At 47.3% G+C, this 18,825-nt stretch overlaps 1 pseudogene; it reads right to left on the minus strand.

Moving 5' to 3' along the window:
- Nucleotides 1-15,937: 15,937 nt before the first annotated feature.
- Nucleotides 15,938-18,323, minus strand: LOC132587958 (NADH-ubiquinone oxidoreductase chain 4-like; annotated as a pseudogene).
- Nucleotides 18,324-18,825: the final 502 nt, after the last annotated feature.

Genomic DNA, 18,825 nt, shown 5'->3' on the forward strand with positions numbered 1-18,825 from the left:
CATGGCTTCTCTTATGTTCTTCTGTGACACAGAGTGTTGGACTGGATGGGCCACTGGCCTGATCCAACAGGGCTTCTCTTATGTTCTTATGTGACACAGAGTGTTGGACTGGATGGGCCATTGGCCTGATCCAACATGGCTTCTCTTATGTTCTCTTATGAGCCAGTTTGCTGTAGTGGCTAAGTGTGCGGACTCTTATCTGAGAGCACCAGATTTGATTCCCCACTCCTCCATTTACAGCAGCTGGAATGGCCATGGGTCAGCCATAGCTATGGCAGAGGTAGTCCTTGAAAGGGCAGCTGCTGTGAGAGCCCTCTCAGCCCCACCCACTTTACAGGGTGCCTGTTGTGGAAGAAGAAGATAAATTAGATTGTGAGCCGTTCTTGAGATTCAGAGTGGAGGGCGGGATGTAAATCCAATATCTTCTTCTTCTTCTCTTATGTTCTTAAGAACCCCGTAACAGGCATCCAAGTTCTGAACCATACCCTAAAGGGTGCCAAAGTCCTTCAGAAACAGGAATCCCACTGCTTCTTTGCTTGCCCCAATGTCCTAAGCACACCACCCACCCTTTCCCCATGTTCTGTCCAGAAGAAAAATCCCTTCGATGCAATGGTTGTTTTTATTAAATTCTCCTCAATAAAAAGCTCAGGCAGGATTTATTAGGTACTCAGGGCGGACGTTTAGTATTTCGCCAGTTATTAAGTGAAAATCAATAGAAAGCAAAGAAAATGGAAGTCAGTGCTCTGTTAGCATGGTGTTGTCGCCCAGATATTATGTCGGCTGTCTTGTAGATTCATGACAGACGAAAGCGGGTGGGAGAGAAGTCTTTCTGCTTACATAGCAGCAGCCAAAGTGGGGTTATTCATTAGATGAGGCAGCTGGCCAGATGGATTTCCAGTTCAGTTTTACCATTTATCTTGAAAACGCTGGTATCGAGTGAGAAGGAACACTGATATTATGTGATATCAATGGCAGCTTTATGTATCTAAATCAGGATTTATCGTTATTTTGTTCGGAAGACCTCTCTCTCTCTTTTCCTTGCAAGAAATACCATTTCGCTGGGAGAAAATAATAGCTGAAACCGTGTCAAAGATAACCTTTCATGATGTTCGTGCACCGTGGGCTGTAAAACAAATAGAACCCAGGGTATTAATAGGTTTAACCACATTCGAACAAATCATCCCGTCTGATTTTTTGCTGCTGTTGTTCTGGTGTTTCGAAACAAAACACACACAAAATCTTCAGGGCTCCAAATGGGCGTTTGGATTCTTGGCTCGTTCTCCTTTAACGATAGATAGCAGGGAGGTTTTTGTTTCATTTTAATTGCCTTTGAAACCATTTGTCATTTTATAGCATCGAAAGACCATAACGGTTTTGGTTTTCTTCTGCTAAAAGAGTCAAGTAGTTGTTTTGGGGGGTTTCTTACTACTCTGCAACTGCAATTAAGAGCACACAATGCAGAAATATTCCCACTTTGCTAGTATCAAGGCCTTGAATTCAGCAGGAGCTCACAGGAGCGCGGCTCATGAACCTTTCTCAGGGTTCCCCCTCCTCTTCCCCACCTGCGTACCTTGTCCATTGAAGAGTAGTTTAGTTTATTCACAGCCTAAGCCAGCATTTGAAACAGTAAAATCATACAAAATTAAAACTGAATGACCATAAAATGGTACATAAAAGGCATACAATACTGTTGAAAACTACAAATATAACAGGAGATGGCAGTTACAGCAAACAGACTGGCAAAAGGTGTTTAGCCATTTCCTGACTGAATTATTAGAGTTTTCCTTATTCGTGTGTCAAGCCAACCAAATTTTGCTAATTTGTATGTAACCTCAGGGTTCTTATCGCCATGAAGATTCTTAAGGAGTTGCAGCTTTTGACTACCGGTAAGCAGCGTGGCCGTGGAAAATGGAAGTACTTTGCGATGATCATTATAAGCCTCACAGGCAAATATAACATGGACTAAAGATTCGATGCCATCATTGTTTTGTTGTTGTTCAGTCGCACAGTCGAGTCCAACTCTTTGCGACCCCCTGGGCAAAGTCACGCCAGGCCCTCCTGTCTTCCACCATCCTCCGAAGTCTGCTCAAATTCGTGTTTGTTACATCAGTAATGCTGTCCAGCCATCTCCCATTTTGCTGTCCCCTTCTTCTTTTTCCTTCTGTCTTTCCCAGCATCAGGGTCTTCTCCAGTGAGTGCTCCCTTCTCATTTGGTGGCCAAAGTATTTGAGCTTCAGCTTCAGCATTGACCTTCCAGGGAACAGTCTGGGTTGATTTCCCTTAGGATTGACTGATTGGATCTTCTTGCAGTCCAAGGGACTCTCAAGAGTCTTCAGGGAGTGCTCCCTTCTCATTTGGGGGCCAAAGTATTTGAGCTTCAGCTTCAGCATCTGACCTTCCAGGGAACAGTCTGGGTTGATTTCCCTTAGGACTGACTGATTGGATCGTCTTGCAGTCCAAGGGACTCTCAAGAGTCTTCTCCAGCACCACAGCTCGAAAGCATCTATTCTTCTGCGCTCGGCCTTCCTTATGGTCCAGCTCTCACAGCCATACATTACTACTGGGAATACCATTGCTTTGACTATGCAGACATCATTGCAGCAGGGACATAGTTGTTCTTGGAATGGCCATTGAATGGTAGGTGCAGCTGCATAACAATCCCTGGATGAGCTCCACCACCTATTTTTTCTACAAAATGACCCCTGCTAGAATCCTTATCCTAACATGGGAGGTGAATGGTGGGTTTGCCTCCACGCTACCCTGGGTGTCCCAAGTCTACCGATATGGGCTGAAGCATCCTTCTGATTGCTCTGATGAGGTATAAAATCCATGGGTCAAAAGCCCTCTTGCAACTAGACAGCATACATTTACAAAGAGACAGATCCAAAAGGCAGCCGTGCTGGTCTGAAGCAGTAGAACAAAACAGAAGTCAATTGCACCTTTAAGACCAACTTAGTTTTATTCAGAACGTAAGCTTTCGTGTGCATGCCCACTTCTTCAGACGAGGAATGAGGTACAGTAAGCAGAGCCACATATAGCTGGTGGGGTTTGGAATGCCAAGTGGTACAAAGTACAAAGTGGTACAATAGAATAATTAACAGGCATTCTCACATTCTGACGTGTTACTGTTTGATGGTTTCCCATGCTAATTCAACCCAGATCAAAGGTTTTCTGAATTTGCTAATTTTACTATTCTGCTATTGGTTTTTAACAATAATATACTGAGTTCGGTACAAGGTGCTGGTTATTACCTTTAAAGCCCTATATGGCCTAGGACCTGCCTACGTTAGGGACCGTCTCTCCCCACATGTTCCCCCCAGAGAGTGCTGAGATCGAGTTCTCAAAATCTGCTTGCAATCCCCGGGTCAAAGGAGGCCTGACTTAAGTCGACCAGAGACAGGGCCTTTTCAATCACAGCCCCTTGCTGGTGGAACCAGCTACCGGAAGAGGTGAAGGCCCTGCGGGACCTTGGGCAGTTCTGCAGGGCCTGTAAGACAATCCTCTTCCGGTTCGCATACAACTGATCTGTACTTGAAAATTTCGAATAGAAGGCTGTAGTATGGTACTTTGGTAACTGGCTTTGTTTTACTGTTTTACTGGTTTATTGTTTAAATATTGTAAATTGATGTATTTGAAAACTTAATCCTATGTTAGAACTTCTGTGTTGTGAGCCGCCCTGAGCCACTTTGGTGGGAAGGGCGGGATATAAACTAAATAAAATGAGGAAAAAAATGAAAAAAATAACTTTGTCCCACTTGGCATTCCAAGCCCCACCAGCTGTATGTGGCTCTGCTTACTGTACCTCATTCCTCATCTGAAGGAGTGTGCACGCACACGAAAGCTTACGTTCCGAATAAAACTAAGTTGGGCTTAAAGGTGCAATCGAATCCTATTTACAAAGAGAGTCTTCCTTGCAGTGCCGGATTAAACCCCATGAAAGCCCCTAAGGAGTCAAAATCCTGGGGGGGGGGGCCCTCGCAAATTATCTCAGAGTCTGAGCATCTGCCCCACTGCCCACAGCCCACACTGCAGCCTGCAGGCACCCTCTTAAAAGCCCCTTTGGCTAAGCTGCTGGGGAGAGTCGGAGAGAGGCAAACTTAGCGACGATGCTAGCTGCAGCCGCACCAGGCAAGTCGGGCAACGAGTAGCTCAGTCGCTGGCTTCGTGTGTAGGCTGAAAGGGCTGCAAGCAGGGGGAAATGGGGACGGGCGGGAGGGAAGCTGGTCCAGAGCCCCTAAAGGCCTACTTGGCTAATTGTTAATCCAGCCTTGCCGTGTGGTATTGTCAAGTGAGTTCAGTCAGCTCTTAAGTAAGCAGCGACAGTTTCTTCAAGAGTCACAAATAGCACAGGCAACTCCGCTCCACGTACGCACTGTGGCAGAGTTCGACACGCCTCCTTTAGTTGGCAGCAATCCCTCCTATCGGTCTCTCCAGGATCCTTCGTTTGCTTTTCCTGGATGAAATGCCTCCCAGTTCTAAGAGGACGGCCAATCGGAATGTAGGCATCAGGATCCTGGGGAGTAATGGAAGCGTGCTTCAAGCTCAAGCCTAAAGGCGTGGGGGCCCATAGGCCAGTGCCTACTTGGCCTAATTGTTAATCAGGCTCTGCTTTCATGCACCTGCTGTGTTCTTCAGACAGTTTTCTCCTTGTGGTGTCCCCCCCCCCGCCTTTGCTGTCAAGTTTAAGCCAACTTATGGCAACCCCATAACGCCTGGGTCAGTGATGCTCGGTATTCTTGGTGCTTGGAGGGCAATAGTGGGAAGGCTTCTAGTGGCCTGGCCCTACGGGTGGACCTTCTGATGACGTCTGTTTTTTTGGCCACTGTGTGACACACTGTGTTGGACTGGATGGGCCATTGGCCTGATCCAACATGGCTTCTCTGATGTCTGGGGCAAGTGATGCTCGGTATTCTTGGTGCTTGGGAGGGGCAACAGTGGGAGGGCTTCTGGTGTCCTGGTTCCACTGATGGACCTCCTGATGGCACCTGGTTTTTTGGCCACTGGATGGCCACTGGATGGCCTGATCCAACATGGCTTCTCTTATGTTTTCGAGGCAAGTAATATGTGGTGGTGGTTTCCCATTGCGTACCTCTGCAGAGCGACCCTTGGTATTCCTTGGTGGTCTCCCATCCGTGTACTAACCAGCTCTGACTCTGCTTAGCTTCCAAGATCTAAACAGATCTGGCTAGCCCGGGTTATCTCTTAGGACTGTCGAGGTGGCAACAGTCCGTTCTCTTGCTTTCTCTGCGGCAGACCCTGCCCCCCAGAATGGCATTCAAGATTGATCATGGAGGTCACCTTTGCTCCTTGCACTCTGGAAAACGTGTGTTTCATTTCAGAAGGGCTTTGATGGACTGTTTTGACAGAACGGGGCTACGTTTTTTCACATATGCGGGTGTGCATTCTAACCTGAGTGTTGCTTTATCTTTTTGATAGACTGTTCCGCAGCTGCGATGTCCTTGCAATTCTCTGCTGCTCTCGTCGCTGCCTTGAATCCGAGGAGATAATGTCACATGTGGATATGATAAATAAATATATCCATCACTTGGGATATGGAGCTGCCTTGTACCGAATCAGACGCTTGGTCCACCAAGGTCAGTCTTGCCTCCTCAGGCCGATAGCAACTCTCCAGGGACTCAGACAGAGGTCTTTCAGGCCACCTGCTACATGGTTCTTTTTAAACTGGGGATGCCGGGGATTGAACCTGGGACCTTCTGCATACCGAGCAGATGTGGTGACGCTGATCCGCGGCCCCTCTCCGAGGTTATTGCGAAGCGTACAGATGCTGTGACCTGTTCCTGGAGGCAGGGGGCCTTACCCAAGGAGCTACTCTCCATGTTCTCTCTTTTAGGGTCTGCATTGGGGAGGGGGAAAGTAGGGCCTTACCATCTAAACAGAGGGATGGATTGTCCCCTACTGGGGTGCTAAGGGGTAGCCAAATTGCAGCTTGGGAGCAATGTTCCCTCTAAGCTGCAGAGTCCTGCGAGCAAAAATTCTACTTTGTGAGCTCCTGGCATTAAAGTGATGAGCTACTGCATGAATTAGTGTGCTCTGGGGCCATCCTAAGACAAGGATGGGTTAGCCGGAGGCTAAAATTCTGTGAGCTGGCACACGTTAACTCAGCCTAGAGGGAACACTGCTCGGGAGCCACATGTGGCTCTTTCACATCAATTGTGTGGCTCTTGAAGCCCCCACTGCCCTGTTGGCCAGCTTGGATTCTTGGCCTCTGTCTCTTTAAATCACTTTTCCAAACCATGCCGGCTGGTGGCTTGGAGAATGCATTTAAAGTTACAGTTGCTTTCTTTCCACCTCTCCTTTCCTCCTCCCCATCTTTCTTTCCTCTTCCCCATCTTTCTTTCTTTCTTTCTTTCTTTCTTTCTTTCTTTCTTTCTTTCTTTCTTTCTTTCTTTCTTTCTTTCTTTCTTTCTTTCTTTCTTTCTTTCTTTCTTTCTTTCTTTCTTTCTTTCTCCCCTTTTTTCCTCCCTTCCTTCCTTCCTTCCTTCCTTCCTTCCTTCCTTCCTTCCTTCCTTCCTTCCTTCCTTCCTTCCTTCCTTCCTTCCTGTCTTGTGGCTCTCAAACATCTGATGTTTATTCTATGCGACTCTTCCTCTAAGCAAGTTTGGTCACCCCTGGTTGTTCTAAGTCCATTGAGTTCAATGGATTTTGAAGGGTGCATCTTTTCAGGATTGCACTACTTAGCATCTTGTACAGGATTCTTCTTCTACAATTAACTACGGCGGTGTGACGCCCACAAAATTATCAACCTCTTAACACTGCAAAATATAAGGGAAAGCCTCTAAATCGTCAATTCTGTCACTTTTCATGTTTACATCTGGGAAGGTGGAAATGCATCACAGAGGGGCAGTTGTGTTTTATTGTAGAGTTTCTGGAGATTCCTAGAACTACCCTTGTCCATTCCTATATCAGCTTCCGGTGAACACATAATAGGGTTGGCAAGCCCAACTCAAGAAATATCTGGGGAATTTGAGAATAGAGCCAGGAGACTTTGGGGGCGGAGCCAGGAGTAAGGTTGTGACAAGCACGATTGTGGTGACTAGCTCCACCCCCAAAGTCCCTAGACATTTCTTAAATTGGACCTGGCATATCTACTTTCAGTACTTTATTTTACTTTAAACCAGGGCTTCCTTTTTGTAGCAGGAACTCCTTTGCATATTAGGCCACACACCACTGATGTAGCCAATCCTTCAGGAGCATACAGGGCTTTTCATACTGGGCCTACTGTAAACTCCAGGAGGATTGACTACATCAGGAGGGTGTGGCCTAATATGCAAAAGAGTTCCTGATTAAAAAAAAACATTGCTTTAAACTGTTATATATGCTAACTCAGGGGTGGAATTCTAGCAGTAGTCCTTTGCATATTAGGCCACACCCACCTGATGTAGCCAAAACTCCAATAGCTTACAAAAAGAGCCTTGGAAGCTTTTGGATAAGAACCCCTTGGTGCAGAGTGGTAAAGCTGCAGTACTGCAGTCTGAATTCTCTGCTCACAACCTGAGTTCGATCCCAGCGGAAGCTGGTTTTAGGTAGCCGGCTCAGGTTGACTCAGCCTTCCCTCCTTCCAAGGTTGGTAAAATGAGTCCCCAGCTTGCTGGGGGGGAAGTGTAGATGACTGGGGAAGGCAATGGCAAACCACCCCGTGAAAAGTCTGCCGTGAAAACATTGTGAAAGCAACGTCACCCCAAAGTTGGAAACGACCTTTACCTCTTTAAAAAGCTTTTGAAGGATTCCACCCCTGTGCTAACTCATATACCAGCAATGGGAGCTCCTTGTTTGTTTCTTATCCTTTGAGATGAATGGCAAAAGCTACTCAAGTATCTGGTCTCCAACCCCTGAGGCTTGCTTGTTTCTTTGCATACAACCATTCAAACAAGGCCGTGATTCCGAGACCCTTTCTTCCAAGAAGAGGTTTAAAAGGATTCTTCCTTTAGTTTCGGGGAGAAAATAATGCAGGAGGGAGAAACACTGATGGAAGTTGACAAAACGTATGTCTGGCATGAGGAATGTAGAAGGAGTCTTTCTTTGTTCTTTTGAAAAACAGCAACTCAGAGAGCCAGTTTAGTATAGTGGTTAAGTCTGCGGACTCTTATCTGGGAGAACCGGGTTTGATTCCCCACTCGCTGTCGCAGGAGTTGTCCTTGTGAGAGCCCTCTCAGCCCCACCCACCTCACAGGGTGTCTGTTGTGGGGGGAGACGATATAGGAGATGGTAAGCCGCTCTCTTTCGAGTTGTGGTGCTGGAGAAGACTCTTGAGAATCCCTTGGAATGCAAGAAGGTCAAATCCATCGGTCCTAAGGGAAATCAACCCTGACTGTTCCCTGGAAGGTCAGATGCTGACGCTCAAATACTTCAGGGCACCAAACAAGAAGGGAGCAACCCCTGGAGAAGACCCTGATGCTGGGAATGACAGAAGGCAAAAGAAGAAGGGGACGGCAAAAGAGGAGATGGCTGGAGAGCATTACTGATGTAACTAACACGAATTTGAGCAGACTTTGGAGGATAGTAGAAGACAGGAGGGCCAGGGAGAACCGGGTTTGATCCCCCACTCCTCCACTTACAGCTGCTGGAATGGCCTTGGGTTAGCCATAGCTCTCGCAGGAGCTGTCCTTGAAAGGGCAGCTGCTGTGAGAGCCCTCTCAGCCCCACCCACCTCACAGGGTGTCTGTTGTAGGGGAAGATGATAAAGGAGATGGTAAGCCGCTTTGAGTCTTTGATTCAGAAAGAAGGGTGAGGTATAAATCTGCAGTCGTCTTCTTCTTCTTCTTCCTGGGATGGCTTTTTAAAAACCAAGAGACTGCCGTGCTCATAGAATTGGACTCCCTGGTCCAATCTTTTTGAAACATGGAGGATATTTTGGGGAGAGGCAGTGGATGCTATGCTGAAAATTTGATACCTCTGCCTAAAGAAACAGCCCCCCCCCCCCGAGCCTTAGATACCCAAAGATCAATTTTCCATTATACCCTATGGGAATGTGTCTCAATACAGAATGATGGAATGCCCAGCAGACATTTCCCTTTCACCCTGAAGCGGGGGGAGGGCCTCCAAACCAGGCGATCCCCTGCCCCCACCTGGGGATTGGCAACCCTAATTGGTGAGCTGTTGTATTGTGTATTCACTAGATTCCTTTCCTTACCGAGCTACACGCATACACAAGCGCCTGTGTACTTGGTCCATGTTTGAATTTCAATTCAAAAACAACACCAATGATGAAACGGTGTGACGCTCACCTAATCTGTGGACCCTTTGCAGGATTAGTTCCGTTTCAAACTGCGTAGGCAAAGAGGTGACTGGCAAAACAAAGATCAAATAATTTAGATAGACAAGTTGGCTTCCGGCATTGTCAGCGGGGGTGATCTTTCAGAACAGGCGTCTGCTCCATGTACATGTTGCAAAGGTCTCACATTTGCTGGGTAGCACGAGATCTTGATATTGCTCATCTGACAGGAGAGTCTTTTATGCGTCTTTTCTGTTTGCAACCACAGTATGCAGGGAGAAGCGGTTTTATTATTTGCTATTTATTTTATTTACTTTATGTATAGCCTGTATTCCCACCCACCCCCCAAATTGGGAACCTAAAATAGTTTGCTTTGTTCTCCTCTCCATTTTAGCCTCACAACATCCCTGTTACGTTAGGCTGAGAGGGGGTGATTGGACCATGGATATCCAACAAGCTTCCATAGCAGAGCAGGGATTCGAACCTGGGACTCACAGATCCTAACCCAACACTTCTTCCATTACACCACAGCTGTTTCTCTTAGCCTCCCCCCCATGCTGTTTTCACATCTTCACACTGCTCTATGGAGCTGCTGTTGGCTCCCCTGTAAACCTCATGTTGCAAGAATTTGTGGGCACTCTATGAAATTGCTGAGCAGTCGGGCTGCAATGGATAAAAGGAAGTCCTTCTTCACCCAAAGGATGATTAACACAAGGAATTCACTGCCACAGGAGATGGTGGCGGCTACAAGCATAGACAGCTTCAAGAGGGGCAGCGTGTGTGAAATCAGGCAGAAGAGCCATGGGGGGGAAGGAGCACAGAATTGGGACAAAGGCTGGTGAGAAATCAGTTTAAGTTTGACTCCAGCGTCACCTTTAAGACTTGACTGAACATATGGACATATGAATCTGCCTTCTACTGAACCAGACCCTCAGTCCATCCAAGTCAGTATTGTCTTCTCAGACTAGCAGCGGCTCTCCAGGGTCTCAAGCTGAGGTTTTTCATGCCTATTTGCTTTGACCCTTTTTAGTTGGAGATGCCGGGGATTGAACCTGGGACCTTCTGCTTCCCAAGCAGATGCTCTACCACTGAGCCACCGTCCCTCCCTGCACGTTCCATCACCAAAAGAGCAAACTTTAGTGAGCATACAAGAAGTTTTTTTGCTTTGCTTAACTCCCAGGAAAATGGCCCTTGGATTGCATCCAAAAACGTTTTGGTAATTACTCCAAGTATCATAGCAATAATAAACCTTGACCATTTCTTGGCAATATTAGACCAGTCAACTGCTCAACGGTACTTAGGATTCTGTTTAACCCTTTCTTGAACTCTTTGGGTTGGATTCTGTGAAAAATTTCCTTTCTCCTGCTGTAGACCTTCAACTCCCTCTTTATGGTGGTCCCTTTTTATACATGCCTGATGCAATATTAAGAAGAAGAATTGCAAATTTATACTCCGCCCTTCTCTCTGAATCAGAGACTCAGAGCGGCTTACAATCCCCCATGTCTTGTCCCCCCACAACAGACACCCTGTAAGGGGGTTGGGGCTGGAGAGGGCTCTCATAGACGCTACCCTTTCAAGGACAACCTCTGCCAGAGCTATGGCTGACCCGAGGCCATGCCAGCAGGTGCAAGTGAAGGAGTGGGGAATCAAACCCGGTTCTCCCAGATAAGAGTCCATGCACCTAACCACTACACCAAACTGGCTCTCTAAGGTGGCACTTTGGTTCTCAGTTGCGATGGGAGTGAGCAATTCCTGCTCTACTGATGGAAATCCCTTCCATTAACTGAAGAAGAAGAAGAAGATGAAGAAGATATTGGATTTATATCCCGCCCTCCACTCCGAAGAGTCTCAGAGCGGCTCACAATCTCCTTTACCTTCCTCCCCCACAACAGACACCCTGTGAGGTAGATGAAGATATTGGATTTATATCCCGCCCTCCACTCTGAAGAGTCTTAGAGCGGCTTACAATCTCCTTTCCCTTCCTCCCCCACAACAGACACCCTGTGAGGTGGGTGGGGCTGGAGAGGGCTCTCACAGCAGCTGCCCTTTCAAGGACAACCTCTGCCAGAGCTATGGCTGACCCAAGGCCATGCTAGCAGGTGCAAGTGGAGGAGTGGGGAATCAAACCCGGTTCTCCCAGATAAGAGTCCGCACACTTAACCACTACACCAAACCGGCTCCAACCGGCTCCAACTGGATCCAAGCCTTCATGTATCACAGATTCTACCAGTTTGGTGTGGTGGTTAAGTGCACGGACCCTTACCTGGGAGAACCAGGTTTGATTCCCCACTTCTGCACTTGCGGCTGCTGGGATGGCCTTGGGTCAGCCATAGCTCTGGCAGAGGTTGTCCATGAAAGGGAAGCTTCTGGGAGAGCTCTCTCAGCCCCACCCACCTCACAGGGTGTCTGTTGTGGGGGGAAAGGTAGAGGAGATTGTGACCGCTCTGAGACTCTGAGATTCAGAGTATAGGATGGGATATAAATCCAATAGTATCATCATCATCATCATCATCATCATCATCATCATCATCATCATCATCATCATCATCATCATCATCATCATCATCATCATCATCTTCTTCTTCTTCGTCTTCTTCTGCTTCTTCTGTTGCTGCTTCTTCTGCTTGTTGTACTGGTTTGTTGTACTGTTGTACTGGTTTCTTGTACTGATTTGTTGTATCGTTTGTTGTACTGATTATTGCTCTTGAATCTAATCTACATATCTGTGGTTATGATGTTTTTGAAGTGATTTATTTTAATATTGTTTTAATGTAAGCCGCCCTGAGCCCGCTTGTGGGATAGCGCAGGGTATATATTGAAACATTAAATCAAATTAAATTACAGAGAATTGAAGATTTCAGGTTTTTACGGCTGGTAACATCATTAGGGTTTGTAGAATCTTTCGGGCTCAAGTGCCGTGTTCTACTGGAGAAAGTTTTCCTTCCAGACGTTTCGTTCTCAGCTGCGGAGAACATCCTCAGTGGCGTTGCAGCCGGAGCAGGCGCTCAGACCTTCTTGGCTGCTGTGCATTGAGTGGGGCCAGGGCTGCTGGAGAGCTGCTATTTGTAGGCTGGAGGGGGTGTGATGAAAGGGCAATTGGTTTGTGGATGTGCCCATTGTTTGGTGGGGCTTCCTGGAAGGGTAGTGATAAGGAAACTGGCTGTTGAATGTGACCATTGTTCCGTGTTAATTGCTGGGAAGGTTGGAAGGGGGTTGAAGATAAGGAAGATGGTTGTTGACTGTGCTGATTGTTCTGTGGATGGTTGTACAGAGAATTGACTCCGTGGTCCAAGGTAGCCTGATTTCGTCAGATCTCAGGAGCTAAGCAGGGTCAGCCCCAGTTAAGACTTGGATGGGAGACCACCAAGGAACTCCAGGGTTGCTATGTTGAGGCAGGCAATGGCAAACCACCTCCGTTAGTGTCTTATCTTGAAAACCCTATCGGGTCAGCAATATGTCAGCTGTGATTCTTTGCCACCATTAAAGCCCAGGCTAGCCTGATTTTGTCATACGTTAAGCAGGGTCAAGCCTGGTTATTGCTTGTATGGGGGACCACCATGGAAGTCCAAGGTTGCTACACAGAGGCAGGCAACCGCTGTGAATCTCTTGCTTTGAAAACCCTCCAGGGTCACGAGGAAGAAGAAGACTGCGGATTTATACCCCGCCCTTCTCTCTGAATCAGAGTCTCAGAGTGGCTCGCAATCTCCTTTTATCTTCTTCCCCCACAACAGGCACCCTGTGAGGTAGGTGGGGCTGAGAGAGCTCTCCCAGAAGCTGCCCTTTGAAGGACAACCTCTGGGAAAGCTATGACTGACCCAAGGCCATTCCAGCAGCTGCAAGTGGAGGAGTGGGGAATCAAACCCGGTTCTCCCAGATAAGAGAGCTCTGGCTGACCCAAGGCCATTCCAGCAGCTGCAAGTGGAGGAGTGGGGAATCAAACCCGGTTCTCCCAGATAAGAGAAATATGGCTGACCCAAGGCCATTCCAGCAGCTGCAAGTGGAGGAGTGGGGAATCAAACCCGGTTCTCCCAGATAAGAGAGCTCTGGCTGACCCAAGGCCATTCCAGCAGCTGCAAGTGGAGGAGTGGGGAATCAAACCCGGTTCTCCCAGATAAGAGAGCTCTGGCTGACCCAAGGCCATTCCAGTAGCTGCAAGTGGAGGAGTGGGGAATCAAACCCGGTTCTCCCAGATAAGAGAACTATGGCTGACCCAAGGCCATTCCAGCAGCTGCAAGTGGAGGAGTGGGGAATCCAACCCGTTTCTCCCAGATAAGGAGGAAGAGGAGATTGGGTTTATTTCCCACTGTTCACTCAGAGTCCTAGAACAGCTTACACTCACCTTCCCCTCCCCACATCAGACACCCTATGATCAGTGTTCCCTCTAAGCCGAGCTAGTGTGAGCTAGCTCACAGATTTTTTTTAGCTTCCAGCTCACCCATTTTTGTTTAAGCTCAGGAAGGATGACCCCAGAGCACAATTTATGCAGTAGCTCACAGCTTCCATGCCAGTAGCTCACAACTTTACCACCATTCGCTCGCAAAGAAGAATTTTTGCTCACAGGACTCTGCAGCTTGGAGGGGAAATGGCCTATGAGGTAGGTGAGGCTAAGAAAGCTCCTTTGAGAACCGCTCTTGAGAGAACAGCTTTTTCAAGAACTGTGACTGACCCAAGGTCACTTGAGCAGGTGCATATGGAAGAGCGGGGGATCAAACCCAGTTCTCCCACATTTAGGCTTCCCAACCCCCCCCCCCCGCCCTGGCGGGGGACTCTTGGGTTCGCAGCCTCATCTCCCCCTCTTTAAAAATCAGGAAGCGGGGGAAGGGAGGGTGGAGGGGGGGAGAACATACGTGTAGGCCTCATATTGTTGTAGAGCTCCTGAGTCGTTTGCAAAATGTGTGCCCCTTTAAGGCTGGGCAGGAAGCAGGAAACAGGAAGGGCTTCGGAGAACAGCCCCTCCCTTTTTTTCCTTTCGTTTTCACAGCAAGTAGAGTTCTCTGGAAGAAGATCTAGTAAGTATTTGTGTGTGAGAGAGAGGGAGGGGGCAGGGGATTCCCTGGTTTGGAGGCCCTCCCCCCCTTTAGAAAGCGTGGGGGGGAGGGAAATGTCTACTGGGCACTCTATTATTCCCTATGGAGAACGATTCCCATAGGGAATAATAGGGAATTGATCCGTGGGTATTGGGGGGTCTGGGGGGGCTATTTGTTGAGGTAGAGGCACCAGATTTTCAGTCCAGCATCTAGTGCCTCTCCCCAAAATACCCCCCAAGTTTCAAAACGATTGGACCAGGGATTGGACCAGGGGGTCCAATTCTATGAGCCCCAAAAGATGGTGCCCCTATCCTTAATTATTTCCTATGGGATAAAGGCATTTAAAAAGGTGTGCTGTCCCTTTAAATGTGATGGCCAGAACTCCCTTGGAGTTCAATTATGCTTGTCACATCCTTGTTCCTGGCTCCACCCCCAATGTCTCCTGGCTCCACCCCCAAAGTCTCCTGGCTCCGCCCCCAAAGTTCCCAGATTTTTCTTTAATTGGACGTGGCAACCCTACCCAGATTAGAATCCAGGCACTTAACCCCTACCCCAGACTGGCTCTCTAAGTCAGCTGTGACTTAATGGTACCTTTCATCACCTCCGATATTCTTCAGATGATGGCTTTTTTGTGGTTGGTTTGCAGTCTAATTCCTTAATGTTGCTGTAGTTTTATGCTGAAAACGCTGAATCCGTCAGTGTTTTTCACACACGGGTAAATGTGCATTTCCATTGGAACTATCGATGATAAAAGGGGGGTGGTTTCTTTTTCCAATTGTCTGTGAGCTCAGCAATTCTTTTTAGTGAGAATGTAGGATTAAAATGAAACACTTGACTCTTTTTTTTTACACATATAGATATTGCGAGGATTGTTAATAAAATCACATTTCGTTTTTGGAAGAAAAAAAAGAGAGAGAAAGGAAAAGATGGGATGTAAATGCGGCACTAATTGAATTACACTCTGGCACTGTGAGACGATAATGTAAATATTCTTGTGAGTAGGCCTAAGACACTTGAAGTAATTACTTAAAGGCTCCCTTTCAAGGAATCTCCCCCCCTCCCTTTTTATTAAATGCCTTTTAACATTAGCACTTTCTTCCTGACAAATTAAATGAAATTTCATTACTCTCCCTGACTTAATGGCACGGAGCTGCCTATTTCTCTCTCTCTTGCTCGCTCCCTTTCTCTCCCTGTGTGTGTGAAATCTCTGTGGGGAAAAGGCAAAAAGCAGGAGCTCCCCTGATGTCCCCAGATGTCCCTCATCTTTCTGTCACTAGAAGATGTCAATAAAACCTTTCTCTCTGTCAGAACGGAAGTTCAGGAGGACAATATGTCCTAGGCCTTCAGGCCAATATTGCTAACTGCTTGGATCTTCAGTTGGTGGCCATATTGACCCCACTCACAAAGAACCAGTTTGGTGTGGGAGAACCAGGTTTGATTCCCCACTCCCTCCACTTGCGCCTGCTGGAGTGGCCTTGGGTTAACCATAGCTCTCGTAGGAGTTGTCCTTGAAAAGGCAGCTTCTGGGAGAGTTCTCTCAGCCCTACCCACCTCACAGGATGTCTGAGACTCTGATTCAGAGAGAAGGGCCAGGTATAAATCTACATTCTTCTTCTTCTTCCCTGTGGGAGTGAGAATGTAGGGATTTTTGCCCAATCACCTGTGTGAGGGAAGGGGGCTAATGCACTGACAATGTAGAAGAAGAAACAGAGACTGAATTTAGTCCTCGTACTAAAAGAAGGGTGCGGGTGTGGGTCCGTTCGTAGTTAGTGTTGGCCAGGCAGAATAGTATAGAGGATGTTAGGCCGTGGGCAATTATTATTGGTATTGCGCCGTGGATGCTTCAGGGGGTTTGAATAAGGGAAGCGGCAGTGATTAGGCCTATGTGGCTTACAGAGGAGTAAGTGATAATAGATTTTAAGTCTGTTTGTCGTAGGCAGATTAGGCTGGTTATAATTATTCCTCATAGGGCCAGAACGATAAATGGGAAGTGTATGGTTTGGGTTGTGGGTGTGAGGGTTAGGGTTAGGGTTAGACGAATGATGCCATATCCTCCTAGTTTTAGTAGAATTGCTGCGAGGACTATTGATCCGGCAATGGGGGCTTCTACATGGGCCTTAGGGAGTCATAAGTGTAAGCCGTATCAGGGCATTTTGACTAAGAAGGCTATTATGCATGCGAGCCATATGAGGTTTGTTGGGAGAAGAGTAGGTTGGTGTAGAGTGAGAATGGGGATGAGTGTGTGGCTGTTGGTTGAGTGAATATACAGTAGGGCGATTAGTAGTGGTAAGGATCCTGTCAAGGTGTAAAAGATAAAGTATGTTCCAGGATTAAGGCGTTCAGTTTGGGCCCCTCATCGGGTGATTAAGAACAGGAGAGAAGCCATGTTGCATCAGGCCAATGGCCCATCCAGTCCAACACTCTGTGTCACAGAAGAACATAAGAGAAGCCATGTTGCATCAGGCCAATGGCCCATCCAGTCCAACACTCTGTGTCACAGAAGAACATAAGAGAAGCCATGTTGGATCAGGCCAGTGGCCCCTCCAGTCCAACACTCTGTGTCACATAAGAACATAAGAAAAGCCATGTTGCATCAGGCCAATGGCCCATCCAGTCCAACACTCTGTGTCACAGAAGAACATAAGAGAAGCCATGTTGGATCAGGCCAGTGGCCCCTCCAGTCCAACACTCTGTGTCACATAAGAACATAAGAGAAGCCATGATGGATCAGGCCAATGGCCCATCCAGTCCAACACTCTGTGTCACAGAAGAACAGAAGAGAAGCCATGTTGGATCAGGCCAATGGCCCATCCAGTCCAACAATCTGTGTCACAGAAGAACATAAGAGAAGCCATGTTGGATCAGGCCAGTGGCCCATCCAGTCCAACACTCTGTGTCACAGAAGAACATAAGAGAAGCCATGTTGGATCAGGCCAGTGGCCCATCCAGTCCAACACTCTGTGTCACAGAAGAACATAAGAGAAGCCATGTTGGATCAGGCCAATGGCCCATCCAGTCCAACACTCTGTGTCACAGAAGAACATAAGAGAAGCCATGTTGGATCAGGCCAACGGCCCATCCAGTCCAACACTCTGTGTCACACAGTGGCAAAAATTTTTATATATACACTCACACTGTGGCTAATAGGCACTGATGGACCTCTGCTCCATATTTTTATCTAAACCCCTCTTGAAGGTGGCTATGCTTGTGGCCGCCACCACCTCCTGTGGCAGTGAATTCCACATGTTAATCACCCTTTGGGTGAAGAAGTACTTCCTTTTATCCGTTTTAACCTGTCTGCTCAGCAATTTCATCGAATGCCCACGAGTTCTTGTATTGTGAGAAAGGGAGAAAAGTACTTCTTTCTCTACTTTCTCCATCCCATGCATTAACTTGTAAACCTCTATCATGTCACCCCGCAGTCGACGTTTCTCCAAGCTAAAGAGTCCCAAGCGTTTCAACCTTTCTTCATAGGGAAAGTGCTCCAGCCCTTTCATCATTCTAGTTGCCCTTCTCTGGACTTTCTCCAATGCTATAATATCCTTTTTGAGGTGTGGCGACCAGAACTGCACACAGTACTCCAAATGAGACCACACCATCGATTTATACAGGGGCATTATGATACTGGCTGATTTGTTTTCAATTCCCTTCCTAATAATTCCCAGCATGGAATTAAAGTTAGAGTTGGAACAAGAGTCATTTCGAAGAGTCGTTTCGAAAGGTCTGTTGTAGTAAATGTGAGTAGTAGTGTAGTTTGTAGTATGGCGCAGGTTGTAAGGAATATTCGTTTTCGATTATTTGGCTCGGAGGCTGTAAGATTTTGGTTGGCAAGAATTATAAGTGGGAGGAGTCAGGCTGACAGGATGGTCAGAGGAGTTGTGATAGGGTCTAGTATGGATCATGTGTTTAGTGCATAGGGTTTGAGGTGAAGTGGTTGTGAGTCATTTTAGCATTAATAGGGTAGGGATTATTGAGTAGGCGGTGGTGGTGGTGAGCATATGTTTGGTTGGTAGGAGTAGCATGGTTGGGGCGAGTATTATTGAGGCAGCTAGGATTTTTAGCATTTTAGTAAGTTGAGGGTTTTGAGATGGTGTGAGGCATGGGTTTGTGTTGTGGCTACAAGGAGGGCTAATCCGGTGCTCCGAGAGAATTGATCCTGAGAGAGCAGCTCTTCCAAGAACTGGAACTGGCCCGAGGTCACCCAGCTGACTGCATGTGGAGGAGGGGATGGGAAATCAAACCTGTTTCTCCAGATTAGGGTCTGCTGCTCTTAACCACGGCACCAAGCTGGCAGGAGAAGTAGAGGATATGGATTGAGTTTGTAAAGTGGATAGAGAAGATCTGGTGGTTTCCCTACTTCAACTGGGGTTGACTGTTCCTTGCTCATTGGATTCTTTTAACATATATTGGCCAATAGTTTTGATTCTGTGTTTGTTTGTTTGTTTTCCTGCTGGTTTTAGGCCACACCCCAACACCTCCATGGAACTTATTTGCATATTAAGCCACACCCCTGATGCCAAGCCAGCCGGATTTGCATTCCTGTGCATTTCTGCACAAAAAAAGCTC

Source organism: Heteronotia binoei, chromosome 19 (assembly GCF_032191835.1).
Source record: "Heteronotia binoei isolate CCM8104 ecotype False Entrance Well chromosome 19, APGP_CSIRO_Hbin_v1, whole genome shotgun sequence".
NCBI classification, from domain to species: Eukaryota; Metazoa; Chordata; class Lepidosauria; order Squamata; family Gekkonidae; genus Heteronotia; species Heteronotia binoei.